This window comes from Megalobrama amblycephala, linkage group LG17 (genome assembly GCF_018812025.1).
Source record: "Megalobrama amblycephala isolate DHTTF-2021 linkage group LG17, ASM1881202v1, whole genome shotgun sequence".
Lineage (NCBI taxonomy): Eukaryota > Metazoa > Chordata > Actinopteri > Cypriniformes > Xenocyprididae > Megalobrama > Megalobrama amblycephala.
In genome coordinates, this window is record NC_063060.1 from 36,802,656 (window position 1) to 36,826,573 (window position 23,918).

At 35.6% G+C, this 23,918-nt stretch overlaps 1 long non-coding RNA gene across 2 annotated transcripts in view; it reads left to right on the forward strand.

Moving 5' to 3' along the window:
- Positions 1 to 23,918, forward strand: part of LOC125251598 — a 40,505-nt gene that overhangs the window by 4,352 nt on the left and 12,235 nt on the right. The window contains exons 2-3 of one of the 2 annotated variants that reach the window (XR_007181038.1): positions 21,245 to 21,341; positions 22,548 to 22,722. This is a non-coding gene — a long non-coding RNA (uncharacterized LOC125251598). Of the gene's footprint in view, positions 1 to 21,231; positions 21,342 to 22,547; positions 22,723 to 23,918 lie in introns of those variants that run through there. The other variant, XR_007181037.1, reaches the window with a different exon arrangement.

The window sequence follows — 23,918 nt, forward strand, 5'->3', positions numbered from 1 at the left end:
GTCTTTTGCCAATCACACCTATGAATGCTACATTGTTGGAGAGATTTATAAAGAATGAAGTTGTGTTTATGAATTATACAGACTGCACATGTTTAAAAATGAAAATAGCGACGGCTCTTGTCTCCGTGAATACAGTAAGAAACGATGGTAACTTTAACCACATTTAACAGTACATTAGCAACATGCTAATGAAACATTTAGAAAGACAATTTACAAATATCACTAAAAATATCATGATATCATGGATCATGTCAGTTATTAATGCTCCATCTGCCATTTTTCGCTGTTGTTCTTGCTGGCTTACCTTGTCTGTGCACAGATCCAGACGTTAATACTGCCTTTCCTTGTATAATGCCTTGAACATGGGCTGGCATATATGCAAATATTGGGGTCATACATATTAATAATCCCGACTGTTACGTAACAGTCGGTGTTATGTTGAAATCCACGTGTTTTCCGGAAGTCTTTTAAACAAATGAGATTTATATAAGAAGGAGGAAGCAATGGGGTTTGAAACTCAACGTATGTCTTTTCCATGTACTGAACTCTTGTTATTCAACTATGCCAATATAAATTCAATTTTTGATTCTAGGGCACCTTTAAAGTATATTAAAAACACCACATAGACATACTGTAAACAACATTAAAAGCTTGAATTTCACCACTGGGGAACTTTAAAAAACGCGTCTCGAGACCTTGCATTTTTCCCCCATTCCACTGCCCGTGTCTCACTTTTTTGCTTTGTGTGAACAAGCCCTTACACTACCTTTCAAAAGTTTGAAGAAGTCTCTTATGCGCACCAAGGCTACATTGATTTAATCAAAAATACAGTAAAAACAATATTACTACCATTTAAATTTACGTGTTTCTGGTATAATCTATTTGAAAATGTCATTTATTCCTGTAATGGCAAAGTTGAATTTTCAGCATCATTATACTTTAGTCTTCAGTGTCACATGATCCTTCAGAAATCATACTATGATGATGATATGGTGCTCATGAAACATTTCTTATTATTATCAATGTTGAAAATGTTTATGCTGTTTAATTTTATACTTTAGAACGGTAGTGTATATATGATTTTGTTCTTTAGACCTACTGAATTTCCTGATACTCAGTGCCAGAAAAAAACATACTTAGATTATTTACTGTCCTACAATAGGTTTTTTTAATTATTCAGTTTTATTTCTATATAACACATAATACATACAGTATTTTAAACCAACATTTTCATATCATGCATTTCTTAGTGCTGTAGTAAATTTATTTTAGTTCTTTAGGTGCACTAGTGAGACCACTGGAGGGCGCTGTACTTATCATACATGTCAACTAACTCTCATTAGAGTATTAGTAGACTGTCTGCTTAATATCTGCTAACACTTTATTTTGACAGTCCTCCAACAGACATTCCATAAGTAACTTTGCAACTACATGTCAACTTATTGTACTAACCCTGAAATCTAACTCCAAACCCTAAACTAATAGTCTACTGCAGTCTACTAATATTCTAATGAGAGTTAGTTGACATATAGTTGCAAAGTTACTTAAAGTTAGTAGAATGTCTAAAGTGGACCATCAAAATAAGGTGTATCCTTATAGTAGTTTTTTTGGTCTGCTGTTGTTTCTCACACAGTATTGGCAATAGACTTTTACTATTAAAAATTGTAAAAGGTTAAGCATTTTTTGAGGTCCATTAAAAAAAAGAAAAAACATCTTATAACATCTCATTTTTCACAAATAAAAAAATATCAATGACCATAATCATCATTTGCATGGCACAAAATGGGTGGCATTATCAAATACATGATCACTGCCATCAGCTTGTTTGAACACAAGACGTTTTCGTTTCGCGCAGTCTGTGACAATTTTGATAGTACTCCCCTGGGCTGCACAGTCACGTCTACCACCTCGACCGCGCTTCCTTATCAACAGCTCACTTATTAGTTCATGAACTGTAATGATTGCGAGCCACGGCTGCCGCTCTGCTCTAGAGGGGAGATTGCAGAGGGCTTTTAACAACTAACGGCATAGATGCGTATCAGAATCCAGTGCAAACAAACAGTTTATCAGATTCAAAAGCCTACACAGAACGTAATTTCCATTTGATGTTTTCAGCCATAATCAAGAATGGCAGGATTTAATTTGATGCCAAGCGCAACAGGAGACAAAAAAAACACCCCAAACTTCCCATTCAAAACGTGTGACTGTGAGATAAATGTCTTATACTGCTGGTGCCACCAGCCCAATAACATCTAAATAGAAAATCTTGAGTGGAAATTGTCTTTCTATCTCAGGCCTTTGATGTTGCGCGCAAGCAAATCCGCTGAGTTTCCTTTTTTCATTTTGGAAGCCACTGGTTGTCAGCAATCCCCCGGGCCTTTGATACGTGCCGTGGCCCATGCCGGAGACGAGCTGGAGAAGAGCCACATACCTCCGTGCCTCTTGGGTCTCCTTCTTTTTTTCTCATTCAGATTCACATTCAGTTAATAATGATTAATTAACTCGCATTATTTAGCCTGCGTGCCTCCGGTTCAGCTGCCGATTGATTTTGCTCATGGCTCTCAAATTCTGTTTTTGTAAAAGCATTTTGAAAGTTTATTTTGATCAATGTTCTTGCAAGAAGCATTGTAGTTGTGATTGATGTGTAGCTAAGTGTCAGTGCATACTGTATTAAGGTGCAAGAAGATTTACACCACTTTACTGTGCTACTTGCTCACTGACAAAGGAATGCAGAAATAGTGCGCATTTCAAACAAGAAAAGGGGTGAGGGATACATCCAAAGCACTTGATGCTGAACAGGATGTAATGCCTTCTGACATCAAAGTAAAATTTTGCTCAGAGCACTTTCATGAGAGTTTGTCTGAAGGACAATTTAGAGCCTGCCCTGCAGATTCCCCCATTGTCTATGAAGGATGAGCTGTAACAGCAAAGCTATTGGAAGCAATTCAATTTCTGGTAATTTGATCAATGTAAAAACTTTATATTAAGTGTATTTAACTACCATGTACTAACATTTAAATTAATCATTTGATAGAATGCATTGTGTACATACATGTTTGTACAGTGTACTTATATTTAAAATATACCTGCATGTAATTACAGCTGTGAATAATTTCTGTAATTACATCTATAGTATAATTACACTGTTGATGGTGGTATGTTCACTGTTACGTAACATAAGCCTGTCCCTAACCTTACCCGTATCCACCTCAATAGCAGCAAAAGTGTTTTGCAATACAATGTGAGAAACAAAATGTATATTTTACCTAAGAATTATTATTATTTTTATGTAAGTACATAGTAGTTAAAGGATTAGTTCACTTTAAAATGAAAATTAGCCCAAGATTTACTCACCCTCAAGCCATCCTAGGTGTATATGACTTTCTTCTTTCTGATGAGCACAATCTGAGGTATATTAATAAATATCCTGAAGCATCCAAGATTTATAATGCCAGTGAACGGGATCAAGGAGTATGAAGCTCAAGAAAGTGCATCCATCCATCATAAACGTGCTCCACACGGCTCTGGAGGGCTAATAAAGGCCTTCTGAAGTGAAGCGATGCGTTTGTGTAAGAAAAATATCCATATTTAACCAAGTTATAAAATAAAATATCTAGCTTCTGCCAGACCGCCTTACGAAGAAAGTTTACTTACGCTACATCCTACGCCTTGCACCAAACCGCCTTCCATATTCGATTTACGAAAAAAAGCGTAACTAACATCATGTAAATATGGAAGGAGTAGGACTTAGCATAAGCGTTTTGAATTGCGAGAGTTTTACACTTTCTTCTTAAGTTGAATATGGAAGGCGGTCTGACGGAAGCTAGATATTTTACTTTATAACTTGGTTAAATATGGATATTTTTCTTACACAAAGCATCGCTTCACTTCAGAAGGACTTTATTATAGAGCCGTGTGGAGTATGTTTATGATGGATGGATGCACTTTCTTGAGCTTCATACTCCTTGATCCCGTTCACTGGCATTATAAAGCTCGGATGCTTCAGGATATTTATTAATATACCTCAGATTGTGTTCATCAGAAAGAAGAAAGTCATATACTCCTAGGATGGCTTGAGGGTGAGTAAATCTTGGGGTAATTTTCATTTTAAAGTGAACTAATCCTTTAAAGACACATGTGGCCTGATCAACAATGGCCGTTGCGACAAAGTCAAAGAACATTTAACTTTATGCAAATGAGCAGTAATTTAATATGGCAACTACCAATAGGTGTTGTTTAATGTAATCCTCCTGTGATATTTTGTAATCAAGTGTAGATAAGTTTGCATTACTTTCAGCAAATGAATGGTTTTATATGTCTGTACACATACAGGAATAATAAGAAGAAATTGTGGAAAACCATATTGGACATTGCTGCTAGAATGTTAATTAATAGCAGGAAGAAAATAAGAACGACATCTCATTTTTAGTGGTAATACATTGTGAACCGATGGCCAGTTGTATATCCCACCAATAGTAATTGGATTGATTAAAGGTGCCCTAGATTATGTTTTTAAAAGATGTAATATAAGTCTAAGGTGTCCCCTCAATGTGTCTGTGAAGTTTCAGCTCAAAATACCCCATAGATTTTTTTTTATTAATTTTTTTAACTGCCTATTTTGGGGCATCATTATAAACGTGCCGATTTTATGCTGCGGCCCCTTTAAATCGTGCTCTCCGCCCACAGAGCTCGCGCTTGCCTTGAACAGTGCCTTAACAAAGTTTACACAGCTAATACAACCCTCAAAATGGATCTTTACAAAGTGTTCGTCATGCATGCATCGGATTATGTGAGTATTGTATACTGTTATATTGTTTACATTTGATTTTGAATGAGTTTGATAGTGCTCCGTGGCTAACGGCTAATGCTACACTGTTGGAGAGATTTATAAAGAATGAAGTTGTGTTTATGAATTATACAGACTGCAAGTGTTTAAAAATGAAAATAGCGACGGCTCTCTTGTCTCCGTGAATACAGTAATAATCGATGGTAACTTTAACCACATTTAACAGTACATTAGCAACATGCTAACGAAACATTTAGAAAGACAGTTTACAAATATCACTAAAAATATCATGTTATCATGGATCATGTCAGTTATTATTGCTCCTTCTGCCATTTTTCGCTATTGTTCTTGCTTGCTTACCTAGTCTGATGATTTGGTTGTGCACATCCAGACGTTAATACTGGCTGCCCTTGTCTAATGCCTTTTATAATGTTGGAAACGTGGGCTGGCATATGCAAATATTGGGGGCGTACATATTAATGATCCCGACTGTTACGTAACAGTCGGTTTTATGTTGAGATTCACCTGTTCTTCAGAGGTCTTTTAAACAAATGAGATTTACATAAAAAGGAGGAAACAATGGAGTTTGAGACTCACTGTATGTCATTTTCATGTACTGAACTCTTGTTATTTAACTATGCCAAGATAAATTCAATTTTTCATTCGAGGGCACCTTTAATTTATAATTTGTTTATTTGTAATTTACTTTTAATGTATTATTATTATTATGTATTATTATGTATTATGTATTTAAATAGAGGAAGTGCATTAACTGGATCACAAAAACAAAAAAGATGTTAAGGTTAACCTTAACACAGTATATTTTTTCTTATTAAAAAGTTTTATCTCTAAAGAATTAAATATTACCTTTGAAACGTATATCCTGCAATATTGTAACAGACAAAAAAATCTTTCCAATTTAAGATGTCTCTTAATCTCTGTTGGTTGCCTGTGTCACTGCACAGATCGCTGCAGAAGTATGAAAAAGTCTGCCTTTTGAACTTGTTTTGTCTTGCCAGAGATATTGCCTGTGAAACCTCATGCATGTTTTTGTGATCAGTGAAAGCTCTCACTCGAGTCTTTAAATTACCCTTTTCCACCTGTCATTTCACTGTAGTTTTTTTTTTTTTTTCTTCTCTGAAATTTTGTCCTGATCCATTCAATCTCTTAAAAGCTCATCATACAATCCCAGCAGATTACACTGTCAGGACAGATTGACATGAATAGTGCATGTAAACGTATGTTTGCACTGACAGCACATTATCCACATGTAGGTTGTGGGGAGCAGGGGTGGGAAGCTTTCTGGCTGCCTGCCAGTACACATACCTCTTGTGTGTTTTCTTAGATTTATTTGCAACTTACAAGCTAGTTAACATTTTGAATCTGATTTGTGTGCACATGAAATGTTCATAATATTTTATTATATCAAAGTTTGATAGGCATTAGATACCGCAACCTTTTAGAGAATTTGCAGGAGTCAGCAATTAGTATGGCCATTATAGCCAGTGTGGCTGGTTGACAATACTGCTGAATTAAATATGTTTCCATGTTAAAGTCATTTAACTGGCTAACATAGAAGAGGATTTCTTGAAATCGCTGGAATTGTTTTTGTGATAGTCTTGAAAGAATCAGTTAGAATGGGTTGAAAATTATAATCAAATCATCATATGCCGTTGGTTTCAACCAGAAGAATTCATAGCCGTTACAGAGCTAAAGGGTTTTTATATTGTTTTGAACATAATGATGTGTCTGCAGTGTGTTTGTTGTTTGATTCATATTAACAGCATATACAGAAGTATGTTCATTACGTTGCTTTCACTTTAATACACAGATCTAATATACACATGTGACACATGTGTGACATAACTGACTGTGTTTATGTGAACTTTGTGTGTTTTGACATAACCTTGTGTGTATTTGACAGTTTAAGCGCAATGAGATGCGAAAGAGAACTTAGTTTAATACTTTTTAACTGATATGGCTTTAAAACGCATGCAAATAATAACTTTCATAATGACAAAGAACTGCAATGTCATGTGAGCCTGACTGCGATATGATAATCGAAACCAAACAGATGTTTTGTTTTTGGCAGAGTATCCGAGGCACGAGCTGTAAAGGCACAGTGCTCTTCTTTATAGGGGGGTGGGGAGCAGCAGCTCATTTGCATTTAAAGACACATGCAGCAGGTTTTTGCTTCAACTTAAAAATGGGCATTTACATCATGGTATAATAAATTAACTGTGGGGTATTTTGAGCTGAAACTTCACAGAATCATTCTGGGGACACCAGAGACTTATATTACATCCTGTAAAATCCTGCATAATAGGTCCCCTTTAAATTATAGTTGCATTATTTCCAGAAAATTAAAGCAAATTAAAATAATAAATATGTTTCTTTCTAATACTGTTACCAAAATACAATTGAGTTATTAAAAATATTCTTAAAATAGTAAAAAATTAATAATCAATAAGTTTTAGCAGGGTAAGTTCAAGCTTGAACTTTTGGCCAACAGAAAATCTGTATTATTTCTATTATAATAATACATACAGTACAGTCCAAAAGTTTGGAACCACTAAGATTTTTAATGTTTTTAAAAGAAGTTTCGTCTGCTCACCAAGGCTACATTTATTTAATTAAAAATACAGTAAAAAACAGTAATATTGTGAAATATTATTACAATTTAAAATAACTGTTTTCTATTTGAATATATGTGACAAAGTAATTTATTCCTGTGATGCAAAGCTGAATTTTCAGCATCGTTACTCCAGTCTTCAGTGTCACATGATCCTTCAGAAATCATTCTAATATGCTGATTTGCTGCTCAATAAACATTTATGATTATTTTCAATGTTGAAAACAGTTGTGTACTTTTTTTTCCAGGATTCTTTGATGAATAGAAAGTTCAAAAGAACAGCATTTATCTGAAATACAAAGCTTCTGTAGCATTATACACTACCGTTCAAAAGTTTGGGGTCAGTAAGAATTTTTATTTTTATTTTTTTGAAAAGAAATTAAAGAAATGAATACTTTTATTCAGCAAGGATGCATTAAATCAATCAAAAGTGGCAGTAAAGACATTTATAATGTTACAAAAGATTAGATTTCAGATAATAACTGTTCTTTTGAACTTTCTATTCATCAAATAATCCTGAAAAAAAATATTGTACACAAATATTTTGTACAATTGTATACATTAAATGTTTCTTGAGCAGCAGATCAGCATATTAGAATGATTTCTGAAGGATCATGTGACACTGAAGACTGGAGTAATGATGCTGAAAATTCAGCTTTGCATCACAGGAATAAATTACTTTGTGAAATATATTCAAATAGAAAACAGTTATTTTAAATTGTAATAATATTTCACAATATTACTGTTTTTTACTGGATTTTTAATTAAATAAATGTAGCCTTGGTGAGCAGACGAAACTTCTTTTAAAAACATTAAAAATCTTAGTGGTTCCAAACTTTTGGACTGTACTGTATGTGTAAAATGCATTTTCTTAAAATATTTTTTTTTTCTCATACACTGTGCCAGAAATCAACACTTCAATAGTACTTACATACACCAACCTTTCCACTTCTATACCTATCCTTCTGAAGGTTCATAGTACATGGTTAATCTGACATTTTATTCATAAAAACATGGTGATTTTTTTTTTTTTTTGACAGTATTTTCTGATTTTAAGTGATAAAAAAAAGATATCCAATATCTCCTCTGTTAAAAAGATAAAAACTGGGTTTATCCAATGTTCAGATTTCTATTCTGGAAATGTATGCAAATTAGTGCATGCATATTTGATTAGATAATGCCTTGCTTGCATATTTAAACATGACATATAAGAAAACTTGTAATATAAAGCAATTGACTGTGATTAATCAACTGAGGAAAGTATGGTAATATCTATTAGTTAAAATGTTTACTCTTTTCATGTAATGTCTAGATTTGGTGCAAACAAATGGTAATAATAAAAAAGATTGCATGCTTATCTTAAGTTCTAATAGCAATTGAATGTCTAATTAATTGATTTCTTTTACAAAAGCGGAAAAGCGCAAACATTTCGGCTCTCAGGCCGCCTTCAGTGTGAATCACAGTTGAATTTTTGAAGTAATTAAAGGGATAGTTCACCCAAAAATGAAAATTCTGTCATCATTTACTCACCCTCAAGTTGTTCCAAACCTGTAAAAATGTCTTTGTTCTGCTGAACATAAAAGAAGATAGTTGGAAGAATGTCAGTAACCAAGCAGATCTCGACCCCCATTTACTACCATAGTAGGGAAAATAAATACTATGATAGTCAATGGGAGGGGGAAGCGGGGTTTGGTTACTGACATTCTTCCTAATATCTTCCTTTGTGTTCAGCAGCACCAAGAAATTGATACAGGTTTGGAACAACTTGAGGGTGAGTAAATGATGGCAGAATTTTCATCTTTGGGCGAACTAACCCTTTAAAAAGATTAACAAACCAACACAACTTAATATATGAGACGAGAGAGCGCGGTGCAAACGATGTGAACTTGTTGAACTGCATTATAATAAAACTGTTGATAGTCCACTAATGCGTGAAGAAGTGTTGAATTTCCTGATCTTATATTTACATTCAGAGTTCAGTTTGGGACAGTGAGAGTGATGAGGATGACTCACAGCTAGATCCAAGTTTGCACAGCTGCCAAATTGATTGAGTTCTTCAAAAGTTTCTCTTCATGTATGAGATTTTTTGACACGTGTCACTGATTCTGAAAATGAATTATTAAACTATTCTCTGTAATCCCACCATGTGTTTTCATTTTCAGTGACTACATTTGTGTGTTGTTGTAGTTTTTATGAGAATTTTACCCAGAGATAATTCAATCGGTCAGTGAAGGACAGATGATGGGTTGATACTACAGAGACCTGAAATGACTCTGACTCATTGTTGGAATTCCACCCATCTTTCTGTTAATCTTGCTTTTGTTGAGGTTCCCACAACGTGAATCATATCTGTTTTGATGTGAGGGAATGTATTGACAATTGTGAGCAATGAACATACCATCTCCACTGTGTTGGCAGTGTCATTCATGCACATTTGTCAAGATTAGACAACGATGATAATTTATGATGATCGTAAAGTAGCAAAAACACACTTATCTAGAATAAACATTTCCCAACAAAAATTATTAAATGATTAAAAAAATAGATATATTGTCCAGAATGAATATAAAAGGTGTAGCATTCGTTCACAGATGCCATTTGGTTTGTTCATAGCAAATATATAGTTCACCCAAAAATTTACTCATGCTCAAGTTGTTCCAAACTTGTATGATTTTCTTTCTTCTGCTGAACACAAAAGAAGTAACCAAACAGTTGATGGACCCCAAAAATACTATGGAAGTCTATGGGGCCCATCGACTGTATTGTAAATGGTAACAGAATTTTCATTTTTGGGTGAACTATCCCTTTAAAGGTGACTTAATAGTCCAAATACTTTTTATGTCCAAATATGCAGTTCTGTTTAAAATTATTTATTTAAAGTAACAATACAACTACATTAGCATAACATCCTAACTGATGATTCTCTCAAACTGAACAATATAACAGGGGCCAGACTGGCCCACATTCAAGCTCTCCCTAATTGGCTTTAATAGACATTGGGGCATGAGGTGCTTCCTCTCTGTCCGCTAGGGGAACCAGTCTACTTCCGTGAGCGGCGTCTCCATCAGTTAACCGCCAGATCCTTAACTAAGTCCTACGCAGTCTTGCAGCAGGGGGCCTGTTAGCGGTCATGGCCTGAACCACTGCGTCCCTCATTGGGGCTTTCGTGGCTCCATTGAGGGGGACAGAGATGCTGGGGTTTTCCCCTTCACCATGTTCCACTCTTTCCCATATCCAGGACTGTTTGATGTGAATAGGCAGAGTGTGAAAGGTGGGAAAGGAGGAAGGTAGACAGCCAATTGCTTAAATGCCACAAATTTCCTGGTGAAAAACCAAAACAAAACAAAAAAAAGAAATCCCCAAACTTTCCTCCGTGTCTCCCAAGATGCTGTGATCTGAAATGTACCAAGACCCAGATGAATAGTACTTTGTTAGTGTTTTTAGATTTGGTATTGGAATGGACTTCTTTTAGTGTCCTAGATTTGTCTGAACTGAAACGGTTTGGAATAAAGATTGGTTTCAAATACAAAAGTGAACATTTTTTAATAATCATTTACCTGTTGAACAACTGCAGGTTTCAACATTATTTAACACTATTCTTGCTGACCGGGTTGGGCCTGTAATTCAGATTTGTATTTGCCCTGCCAAATCTTTCGCTGGTCCTGCCGAAAAAAATGGTAACACTTTATTTCATAATTTAATTAGACTTTCTACTAACTATAAGTAACTTTGCAACTACATGTCAACTAACTCTCATTAGAGTATTAGTAGACTGTCTGCTTAATATCTGCCAGCACATTTTGATGCTCCCCAACAGACATTCTACTGACTATAATTAACTTTGCAACTATAAGTCAACTTATTCTACTAACCTGAACTCTAACTCCAAAGCCTAACCTAACAGTATACTAACAGTCAGTCTACTAATACTCGAACGAGAGTTTGTTGACGTAGTTATAAAGTTTGTAGTTAGTAGAATGTCTAAAGTGGACCATCAAAATAAAGTGTATATGTTTTTAGAAACATATTTTATGTGTGAGAGAACTTTTAACTTTATTTAAACAATTTACAACAAATACTTTACTTTTTAAAGGTGCCCTAGAACCAGTTTTTACAAGATGTAATATAAGTCTAAGGTGTCCCCTGAACGTGTCTGTGAAGTTTCAGCTCAAAATACCCCATAGATTCTTTTAAATTATTTTTGTAACTATTTTGAGCCATAATTATATATGCACCGATTCAGGCTGCGACCCCTTTAAATCCCGCACTCCCCCGCCTCCGAGCTCTCGACTGCCTTAACCAGCATAAACAAAGTTCACACAGCTAATATAACCCACAAAATGGATCTTTACAAAGTGTTTGTCATTCATGCTGTATGCATGCTTCGGATCATGTGAGTATAGTATTTATTTGGATGTTTACATTTGATTCTGAATGAGTTTGATGGTGCTCTGTGGCTAAAGCTAACATTACACACTGTTGGAGAGATTTATAAAGAATGAAGTTGTGTTTATGCATTATACAGACTGCAAATATTTAAAAATGAAAATAGCGACAGCTCTTGTCTCCATGAATACAGTAAGAAACGATGGTAACTTTAACCACATTTAACAGTACATTAGCAACATGTTAATGAAACATTTAGAAAGACAATTTACAAATATCACTAAAAATATCATGTTATCATGGATCATGTCAGTTATTATCGCTCCATCTGCCATTTTTCGCTATTGTTCTTGCTTGCTTACCTAGTCTGATTCAGCTGTGCACATCCAGACGTTAATACTGGCTGCCCTTGTGTAATGCCTTGAACATGGGCTGGCATATGCAAATATTGGGGTCATACATATTAATGATCCCAACTGCTACATAACAGTAGGTGTTATGTTGAGATTCGCCTGTTCTTCGGAGGTCTTTTAAACAAATGAGATTTACATAAGAAGGAGGAAACAATGGTGTTTGAGACTCACTATATGTCATTTCCAGGTACTGAACTCTTGTTATTCATCTATGCCAAGGTAAATTCACCTTTCGATGGCACCTTTAAATGTTATTTTTTATTTATAGTATAGTATATATTTTTAAAATTAAGTCTATTATTTTTTTTAAAACATTTAATAGCTTATTATTATGCAGTTATTACATAACTCCATGAAAACCATGATTTATTTGACGCTTCCAAGTTGATTACAAAAACCTCATCTATAGCCGGAAAGATAATGTTAGCTATTGACATATTGGTTAAAAGTTCATCATTATACGCAAGTGCATTGTTTGGAGTCATACATTCTAGTTTGAATATATCTTATAAATGATTATTATTATTATTATTGTTATTATTATTATAATTTCATTAAGTGGCTACACTGGATCTATAACTTTCAGGAGGCCTTTTCATAATTATCTCTCATGACCTTTTTCAGAAGAAAAATAGTCTTTCCCAGGCTTCACTGCTACATTGGGAGAGGCTGATATATTGTCCAGCCATGAAAACTTGCAGAGCCCTCCTTTTCCTCTTTGGGGAAGACCTGTAGACTTCATTAAACCATCAACAATCCTCAGCCTCTCCTTTTACTTGCACTTACTTCCTGTTCTTCCGGTCTCATCGTGTGTGAAGTTAATATCAGAGCCCATCGGTGTCAGTGTCCATGGCAAAGGAGCCGCAGTCCTCACAGAGACATCAAAGGCTGTTTGCTTTGGGACCGGTTCAACACTAACAAATGGTCAGGCGTTAGAACAAGTGCTGAGGGTGAAGTTTGGAATCAGTCTAACAGGGTTTACACTACAGCTTTCATTTCATTGCAGATGTCATTGCTTCCTTCTTTGGCGTTTTGTAGTATCCTTAGCTTGTTGGCATAGCATTCTAGTTTTTATTTATTTTATAATCTGATTTTCTGTTATTGCAGGAGTAATAACAGACCTGGATACCCAATACAAAATACTTCCGAGCTGATTAGTACCACGCAGTGGAAAAGTGCCATTGCATTAACTTGCATTACTTATTTGAAAAACTAACTATTTTGTTGTAAATTTGAAAGTAATGTGTTACTTTACTAGTTACTGGAAAAAAGTAATCTGATTACATAACTCACATTACTTGTAATGCGTATACCCCCAACACTGGAATGAATGCTATAATAGTAAATAAATAATACTAAGTTAACACTGGCACAAAACCTTAATTGTGCTCTTGAGCAAGACATTTAATCCTAGGTTGCTACTGGGTAATTCTTTCCGTAAATCGCTTAGGATAAACTTCCAGCATACTGAAAACATTTCTACATCATCTGATATGCTTGTATTGACATTGCTTCAAATGTGTACTTAACATTTAAATCAACAGTATCCTAATACCCGTGGCTTAGACAGCAGATGCAGTGCAGAAAGCACTTCACCTAGGATAATATTTATTGCAGTGTAGGAACGACTAAAGTTAGATGGCAAACTGAGAGAAATACAGTTGCAAGAGTATGTGAACCACTAAATAAATTCAGCTTTTTTTTTTTTTTTTTTTGTCTTGTGGACTATATATAAACACCTTTTATGTAAAATATCTTACTCAGGACAGTACTAAACCAAAAATAACATGCATTTTGTATGATCTCTCTTATTTTGTTAAAATTATTCACATTTTCACAAATTCTGCAAGTGGTTCACATACTATTTCTTGCAACTGTATGTGTGTCCAGCATGACAGGTCCTGATCGGAGGATGTCACTGTCCTCTCACATGGCTGTTCTCTATAATTAGAGTGGGGACGGATGGGTGCTGATGTGTGTGAGTTAAAGATCAGAATCTCATTGTCTCAGCAGGGGTCCAAGCTTTCATCCAGATCATAGAGCGGGCAGTAAAACAGTTCTTTACATGCAGGGTCTTTGTTCTTACATTACACTGTAATGTGACACACTGTCTTTTACACAACATTTAGATCATTTCAAATGGAATGGCATGGACATGTCTTAAGTGTCTTTAAATGTTTACTTGGAAGCCGGATGGTGAGCAGGTGGGCTTCTTTTATATTCAGTGCTTGAAATTCCTGCAGTGGGGTCTGTAATGTGGAGGAACAGGAGAGACGGGTTTATCTGAAGGCACATATTTACTCATCCTACTGTCTCGCCCTGGAGCTGCAACGGCAATGTCCAGGCCAGACCAGATCTTTATCATGTCATCTTGGGCCGGTGCACTTGTGCCTGCAGGGACACCTTTCTTTTGTCATCTCTGGCCTTTATTCATCTAGAAATACTCAAAGCTATTCAGCTATTCTGTGTTAGTTCTGACAGTTTGAAGAGGAGTTATTTCTGTTAACGAGGAGTTTTTATGACATGATCTGTCATATAACTGATAGTTAACACATTAGATCCCAAGTTTATTGAGCCCATGTATTTTACATCTTAGAAAGAAACAAATGCATTTTTTCTCTTTTTTCCATCTGATTAATAGATAGAATAAGGTTAAAATATATGTTTTGTTCTTGGTAACAGTATTTTGTGAACTATTACAATTTCAAATATATTAAAATGGAAAACAGATATTTTAAATTGTAATAGTTCACAAAATACTGTCTTCATTGTATTTTTAAGCAAATAAATGCAGTCTTTGTGAGCATAAGAGACTTCTTTCAAAAACATTTAAAAATCTGGTTTTGAATAGTGCTAATATATCTATACTGGGCAAAATGGAATTAAATTGGTCACATGGTGTTTTTCATTAAGTTCAATATTATATTTATGGGTCAATGACGTGACGGGTCATTTTTCTGTCCAAAGGCCTTAATAATAATAAAAAACACAAAGATATGACATCCAAAGTATGTAAGGTAGTACAACTAGATCTCTTTTATTGAATCCAAAAGGTTTTAATTATATTTTGCTACATATAAAGGTATTTTAAAGATTTTGAAGTGTCAAAAGGTCATGCGGTTTAAAAGTCCAAAGGCCAATACAGTCATTTCATTAGTGATTAGAATATCTTAAAATGTAATAAATGTATATATTTTTTATTCTGGCATGATTTTATAACATCATATATCAACATAGTGCAAAATGGTATAAAAATTATGTGTAGAAGTCATTGCTTTGTTATGAGAAAGAATGTCCGGAAAAATGTATTTCATTGATGTCATTCGGAGTAACCAATATAAAGGGACCATTTTGGATCAAGTCATGCGTTCAGTATCATGTGACAGGATATGACATCATTCAGACACCTGCAAAGGATCACATGGTAGTGAAGCAAAGTTACTAACCCTCTCTTAACTATTTGAAAAATTCACGTTTTCACTTGCTCACACGCATGTCCTGAAACATCAGGTCATTCGGTACAATCGCTATAAAACATGGAAAATGTTGTAATATTTTAAAAACTTGTACTAAATATAAAATGTTTGATAGTCCTTTTGCTAGCTAGATATCAGCCTGTTAGCATTGTTTGAAAATCATCATTTGGCATAACCAAAAGTGTAATTCACTAAAACCGAAATTTTGGTTAAACCGAATGACTTTTTGGTGACAAATTTTGTCCATCTTGTAAAAATGACAAATGCAGTGCTGATTGATTATAAAAAACACATAATCTCATTGTTAACAGTTAATAAAACTTAAAACTTAATTATGTCTCCATTATGATTTTTTACACTTTTAAAAACCGTATTCATCAATGACCCGTATATATGATACAATCAGGGAACAGAACAGCAAATGATCAGCAGCATTTTTATAATAGTTTCCTGAATTTTACCCAGGAGAAACGTGAATCATCATGACGGAAGCATGTGTGGTGTTAAAGTGTTGATAGAGGAAATGCACTCTATGTCAGTTCCCCAAAGCATCACGCAGAACATTATGACTCCATGCCCAACACGGTTTCCTTAATGCTTCCCATGAGATAGGATAATGAATCTGGTTTATGACTCTAATGACTAAGATGCAGAAATTTGGGTGGAGGAAGTACACTTTGTGCCCTTGTTGGATCAACACTGTGAGACATGAGTCTAGAGCTGACCCTGGGCAGGTGATGACGTGGGCTGTCCACCTCTTTCCTCATATCGCTCTGTCTAATGTTCAGACTTCTGCCTAAAACAACCAGCAACAGGCACCTGTGAAAACAGAGGAAAGAGCAAAGAGGTGCTGAAGAGTTTAGCCACATTGTCACATGTCAAACACTGCAGGAACATGCCTGCTCTCTTCAGCTGTTTCCGTTTCGATGTTCTCCTCATGCAATCTTTCAACCTTTTAAAGTACACTGGGTGTAAATGTACTTGTGGTTGTGAACCTTGTTTGACCTTTTTTGACTGTGCAGTGTTAACAGTTGGATGAATAACATATTTACATAATATCAATGTGTTCCAACCAGGCACTTTTGTGTCACGGGAAATAAAGAGGGATGCAAGTGCAAGTCAAAATATCTCATTTATTTGAGCTTCACGCCAGAAAGTCAGATGACAAACACACAGACAGCAGGAGAGCGGCGACACAGGGACTTTGGTGGGCCGCGGTGAGATGATCGTGGTGAAGTCCGAGGGAGTGAAATCAGAAGTGAAGAATCCAACGATGAAACAGTAATCCAGAGTGAAGACACGATGAAACAACTCCAAACGGAAGCACACACGAGGAAACCAGGAACAGAACAGGGAACTCCAACAACGATCTGACAAACACGAGATGAAAGACAAGGAAATAAATGGGCAGTCCAGATTGAACACAGCGACGCCCACATGAAACAATTAACGTGACAGCACAACATAAACACAGACCACAGAACGAGACTGCGGATCTTCAACCGTGACACTTTTGGATGTGTAGAAATTAAAACACACTTTTCCCACTTTTTTTTTTCTTGGCGAAAACTAGCTGTCCTCATTTAAAATGGTGCAAAAGTAACCTAATATTAAAGGTGCCCTAGAACAAGTTTTTACAAGATGTAATATAAGTCTAAGGTGTCCCCTGAATGTGTCTGTGAAGTTTCAGCTCAAAATACCTCATAGATTTTTTTTAATTAATTTTTTTAAGTGCCTATTTTGGGGCATCATTAACTATGCACCGATTCAGCACGCGGCCCCTTTAAATCGCATGCTCCCTGCCCCCCCCCGAGCTCTCGACTATAATACAGTGCATTTACAAAGTTCACACAGCTAATATAATCCTCAAATGGATCTTTACAAGATGTTCAACATGCATACTGCATGCATGCTTCGGATCATGTGAGTATAGTATTTATTTGGATGTTTACATTTGATTCTGAATGAGTTGATAGTGCTCCGTGGCTAAAGCTAACATTACACACTGTTGGAGAGATTTATAAAATTGAAGTTGTGTTTATGAATTATACAGACTGCAAGTGTTTAAAAATGAAAATAGCGACGGCTCTTGTCTCCGTGAATACAGTAAGAAACTATGGTAACTTTAACCACATTTAACAGTACATTAGCAACATGCTAACGAAACATTTAGAAAGACAATTCACAAATATCACTAAAAATATCATGATATCATGGATCATGTTAGTTATTATCGCTCCATCTGCCATTTTTCGCTATTGTTCTTGCTTGCTTACCTAGTCTGATGATTCAGCTGTGCACAGATCCAGACGTTAATACTGGCTGCCCTTGTCTAATGCCTTGAACATGAGCTGGCATATGCAAATATTGGGGTCATACATATTAATGATCCCGACTGTTGCGTAACAGTCGGTGTTATGTTGAGATTCGCCTGTTTTTCGGAGGTCTTTTAAACAAATAAGATTTACATAATAAGGAGGAAACAATGGAGTTTGAGACTCACTGTATGTCATTTCCATGTACTGAACACTTGTTATTTAACTATGTAAAGGTAAATTCAATTTTTGATTCTAGGGCACCTTTAATTCTAGAAAGCCTATGCAATTGGCAATTGTGATTTTTTTTTTTTTTTTTTAAATAGTCTGTTCTATTTCATCATTAAAATCCATTTTCACATTCATCTTGACTGAGGGGGCAGGATAATCCGGGTGAGGGGGCGACGCCCCTTCATACCTCCTTGTATTGCCTGCCTTGCTGGAACATAAGTGCTCATAGTTTAAGAAATGCCCATATTCATATATTTGAGCTATATGACTAGGGTAGTGTGCTTTGCTTGGGATTCTAGAAGTAGGGTTTCCCAAAGGTTAGGAAAGACCTGTGATTATAGTTTTGATTTATATTGTTAAAATATATTTTCGAAGAGTTGATTAATCATTAAATGATTTTTAGAGGTATTGATCAAAACGCTTGTTCTTCTGCAGAATTTTATTTAATTCTTTTTATTAGTGTGAAGTCAAAACTGCAGTGGTGTGTTATGTTTGAACTGTGTCAAACTTGAACTTCAAGTTCAAAGCAGCAGGAACAAACACATGCGCACGCACATGCATACACACACACACACACACGTGAGGATCCATCATCCTCTCAGCCACACCACTACATCAGAACATTGGACTTTACGATCAACTCTTCAGACTTAACCACGGTGGCCTTTACCTCCCATGTTGGCCCATTTGGGATTACTCTTTTCTTTTTTTTAGATTTCTAAGGCTAGGGAAGTGATGTTTCTTACCTCTTCCTTCAGCACTTTGTGTGTTTTAGGATGTGAAAAGCTGATTATCATACCCCTTCAAAAGCATAGGACTGGAAGTACCGGGTGGAGGCCTTTCTATCTGGAGCAGCTCCACCTGTGGGAATGAAACACTAGCTGGGTTTCCATCCAAACGTGAAGTTCACAAAAGAACAAACAAAAAAACAAAACAAACATGCGAATTAGTTGCATTTCCATCAAGTTGTTTGAGTGGATGACTAGTAACCAAAAGTAAATAAAACACCTTCAACGGAAACAACCGATTAGTCACGTGGCTTTAATGTTCGCTCCGTCAGAATTTATTCGGCAAATGCGTTTCCATCTCCCATTATTTGCACTATTATTATTAACTCTTTTTAGTCAAAAACCACCTCAAGCAAGCATAAAAACTTTTTCTGCGAATTAAATTCCCTTTTCCATCACTCATTTCTGATGCTTTGTTCTGATAGCTAATGGCTTATATATATATATATATATATATATATATATATATATATATATATATATATATATATATATATATTATATATATATATATATATATATATATATATATATATATATATATATATATATATATATATTATTTTTTTTTAAAATCAAAATGCAATATGCAAATCTTGTAATATACAATTTTATGCAATACACATAAAACATAAAAACAGGGTGATGGAAACATAGCTAATGGCTTTATATATATATATATATATATATATATATATATATATATATATATATATATATTTTTTTTTTTTTTTTTTTTTTTTTATCAAAATGCAATATGCAAATCTTGTAATATACCTTTCTTTTAGCAGTGATTGATTCTTTAGCTAAACCTATAGAGTTGTTTGTGTCTGTTTTGGCACTTGGGCTGTGTAACTGGGATAGCGTTTCCTGCTGAGGCCTCTTTAGCCGGAAGCAGGGCAGCCCAAAGGCTAGGGCAGGCCTGCGATTGTAGCCCCCCACTGGGCCTGAATGAGGGTCCTGCCTCCCATCAATTTACCCCTGGGACCAGCCCCATGGAACACAAGACTTTACAGCTCCAATCCAATCGAATCCCCAGGCAATAGAGGCCTGAGTGAAAGAGAGCCAGCAGGTAGTAATAGTCACTTAAAACAGCAACAACATTCCTCTGTGGGCAACCTCGCCCTGCCTGGTGGAATCGTGGAGAATCCCACCAGGTACCAGTCATAAAAGAGACATGATACTAGCTGACCTCCTGTTATGTCCGGCCATACTCCAGCCTAGCCCTAAAAATGAGGCTAATTTATCTTATTAGTCACCCTTGGCTAACATATGTTAAATTTAACAGTATAAAGCAGTATTATGTACATATGCCTGATACGAAACCTCAGTTGTTCAACGTGCCAGAATCCATCCAAAACGTGCATCTCAACGTGTCTGTTTTGGCAGTGGTACAGTTTGACTAAGCCCTAAACTAGCTGATCTAGAACTAGTCTAACCGCACCCAGGTATGGTGTAAATATATGCATGGAGTCAGCTACTACTCATACGGCTCCAACTGAACCTGAATGTGCTTCCAATAATCTGCGTGACAGACGCATATTAAGAGGCCTGTACAAACCAGTGGTATCACTTCTGCCCTCTCGAAAGGCCTCCGATCTTACTCACCTGGACATCACACCATCTTGAACCTGTTAGTAAACCGTGCAAGTTCATTCACCGGTCAAGCTATGCTGATGTTCTATATAACAAGTGTTTTGTTCAAATAATTATTTACCCAAAAATGAAAATGCATCATTATTTACTATTGCACGGAAGAAAGTCATACTATTTTGGACGAACTATTCCTTTCTTGTTTCCATAAAAATATTAAGCAGCACAACAGTTTTCAACATTGATAATAATAAGAAATGTTTCTTGAGCACCAAATCAGCTTATGTAACTTCAACTTTATTTATATAGCACCATTAAAAACAACAATTGTTGACCAATGTGCTATACAATATGTCTAAGTACAATCAAAAAAAAAAAAAAAAAAAATTATACACAAAATAACATATTACAAACATAAAACAAAACCAGTTTGACTTCAAAAACACAAATAAAATCTTACCAACCCCATACTTTTGAATGTTAGCGTATATATATTTGAGCGTGTAAACAATCTAAAATCATCTGTAACATTTATGCATCTCATTCCTAACATATTTGTCTATTGTTAGGAAAACGATACCCAGTGCAGAATAACTAATTTTTCCAATCTCTTTTTCTTTTCAGCGTTTATAAATGGCTCCTATTGTGTGATGACTAATAGTCCAGGTAGTGGCATCCAGCTGAGTTCTAACAGTTCCTCTGCACTCTTCCTCAGGCTTAGGTGGGTTCTGCTTTGACTTGTGATTATTCTTACTCACAATACACATCCACCCATAATGTCTGTATCGACACACATACACTCCACTTGTGAGACTCTGTTTCTTTAGACTATTTATAGACGACGTTTGAACAAAATCGTGTTTAGAAAAGATTTTTTTCATGGAAGTTTGGCACAATAAGTCATACCGTATGCCAACGTGTGCTGGTGTTAGCTATCAAAGAGAATTTTTTTTTTTTTAAACTCGACCTTTATGTTTGACCTCTTGGAAAAAGCTGTTATTTTGTAAGTTCTAATAAAAGAATCACAGTCATGGAAAAACACTCCTACCCCCTGCCAGGATTTATGGAATTATTGCAAGCTCTTCAACACACTTTCGTCACAAGCAAAACAGCTTGGTGTAGATGTCCATAACAAGCCCTGCAGTGAAGTTAGCTTTAGAAATAGCTATGGAGTTTAAATGAATAAACACTTTCACAGTTCAGGCTGATTTCCAAGACAACATCAAGTGGTTAAAGCAGCGCTAACTGATTAAATGCTACATGCACTGCTACTTTACACATGACTGCATGGAAAATATACTTCAAACACCATACTGTACACATTTAGCAGCATTATTATTACCTTATCAGAGTGTGGTGTTTCATTTAACATGGCAATTTAACACTCACACGTGACACTTAATGTTTACTACACTAACAACAACAAAACTGACACACACACGCACACAAAAACGGTAACACTTTAGTAAAGGGGGCACATATTCACTATTAACTATGAATTTTCCCTCAATAAATTCTGAATTTACTGCTTATCAATAGTTAGTAAGGTAGTTGTTAAGTTTAGGTATTGGGTAGGATTAAGAATGTAGAATAAGGTCATGCAGAATAAGGCATTAATATGTGCTTAATAAGTACAAGCTAACAAGCAACTAGTTAAGAAACCCTAAAATAAAGTGTTACCAAAAAACAAAACAAGCACTACAATTACTATTCAGTTAACATTGCTTTATCCACAAATCCATCACTCAAAATTACAATTTAAGAGTATAATCCTTCGAAATATTCTCCATTATGGCCTATTTGCCCATCATCCGTCAAGCTGTCTTCCTTTGAGAACATTAGACAGTATTATATCTAAGGCCCCACGCAGAGATCCTTCCTCTCCCTTACACTCACCTGTGTGTTCTCTATGCTGTGTCCTGGCAAGTCTGTGGGCTGCAGGGGGCCCGCGCTGACTGACAGAGGCCCTGCCGTGAGAGGCGGAGAGCTCCTCATGAGCCTCAGCATGCAGCCCCTTTCCCAGGCCCGCCTTGAGGCCTCCGGCCACTCTGCAGGAGAGCCCCGCTCCGCTCTCAGACCTCATCCACAGACCTGTGGGGCAGGTGAGTCTGAACCACACCAAGACCCAACCTTTAATTTAACCTGTCACACATCTATATGCATTGTCTCTCAGGAAGGACCAATAATGACCACAGCTAGCTAGCTAGATGTCACTCTGTCTGTCTGTTCCTTCGTCCATCCGTCCATCCATCCATCCATCCATCCATCCATCCAAACTGCACAGATCTGTTTATGTTTCACATCATATGTGGATGGGATAAGTCAGTGTTGCCTCCTCACATGGTAGATGGGTAACATTTTACATTAAGGTTTCATTAGTTAACATTACTTAACTAAAGTAACATGAACTAAGAATGAACAAAACTTCTACAGCATTTATTAATCTTAGTTCATGTTAATTTCAACATTTACTAATACATTTTACAGTTGCACAGTGCACAGTGAACTACCACAATGAACAGCTGGATTTTTAACTAACATTAACAAAGATTAATAAATACTGTAACAAAGGTATTGCTCATTTTATAGTTCATACACTGCAAAAAATGCTGTTCTGAGTTTTTGTCTTGTTTCTAGTCAAAATATCTTAAAGTTCTTAAATAAAGAAGCATTTTCTTGAAAAGTAAAAATTATTTTCTTGTTTTCAGGGAAAATAAGTCAAAATTAAGTGAGTTTTTCCTTAAAACAAGCAAAATAATCTGCCAATGGGGTAAGGAAAATAATCTTATTTCAAACCAAAAATAAGATATATAAACTTTTATATAAAATAAAGATTATTTTGCTTACCCCATTGGCAGATTATTTTGCTTGTTTTAAAGGTGCCCTATAATTAAAAATTGAATTTATCTTGGCATAGTTGAATAACAAGAGTTCAGTACATGGAAATGACATACAGTGAGTTTCAAACTCCATTGTTTCCTCCTTCTTACATAAATCTCATTTGTTTAAAACACCTCCGAAGAACAGGCGAATCTCAACATAACACAGACTGTTATGTAACAGTCGGGGTGTACGCCCCAATATTTGCATATGCCAGCCCATGTTCAATGCATTAGACAAGGGCAAAACGTCTGGATGTGCACAGCTGAATCATCAGACTAGGTAAGGAAGCAAGGAAAACAGCGAAAAATGGCAGATGGAGCGATAATAACTGACATTATCCATGATAACATGATATTTTTAGTGATATTTGTAAACTGTCTTTCTACATGTTTCGTTAGCATGTTGCTAATGTACT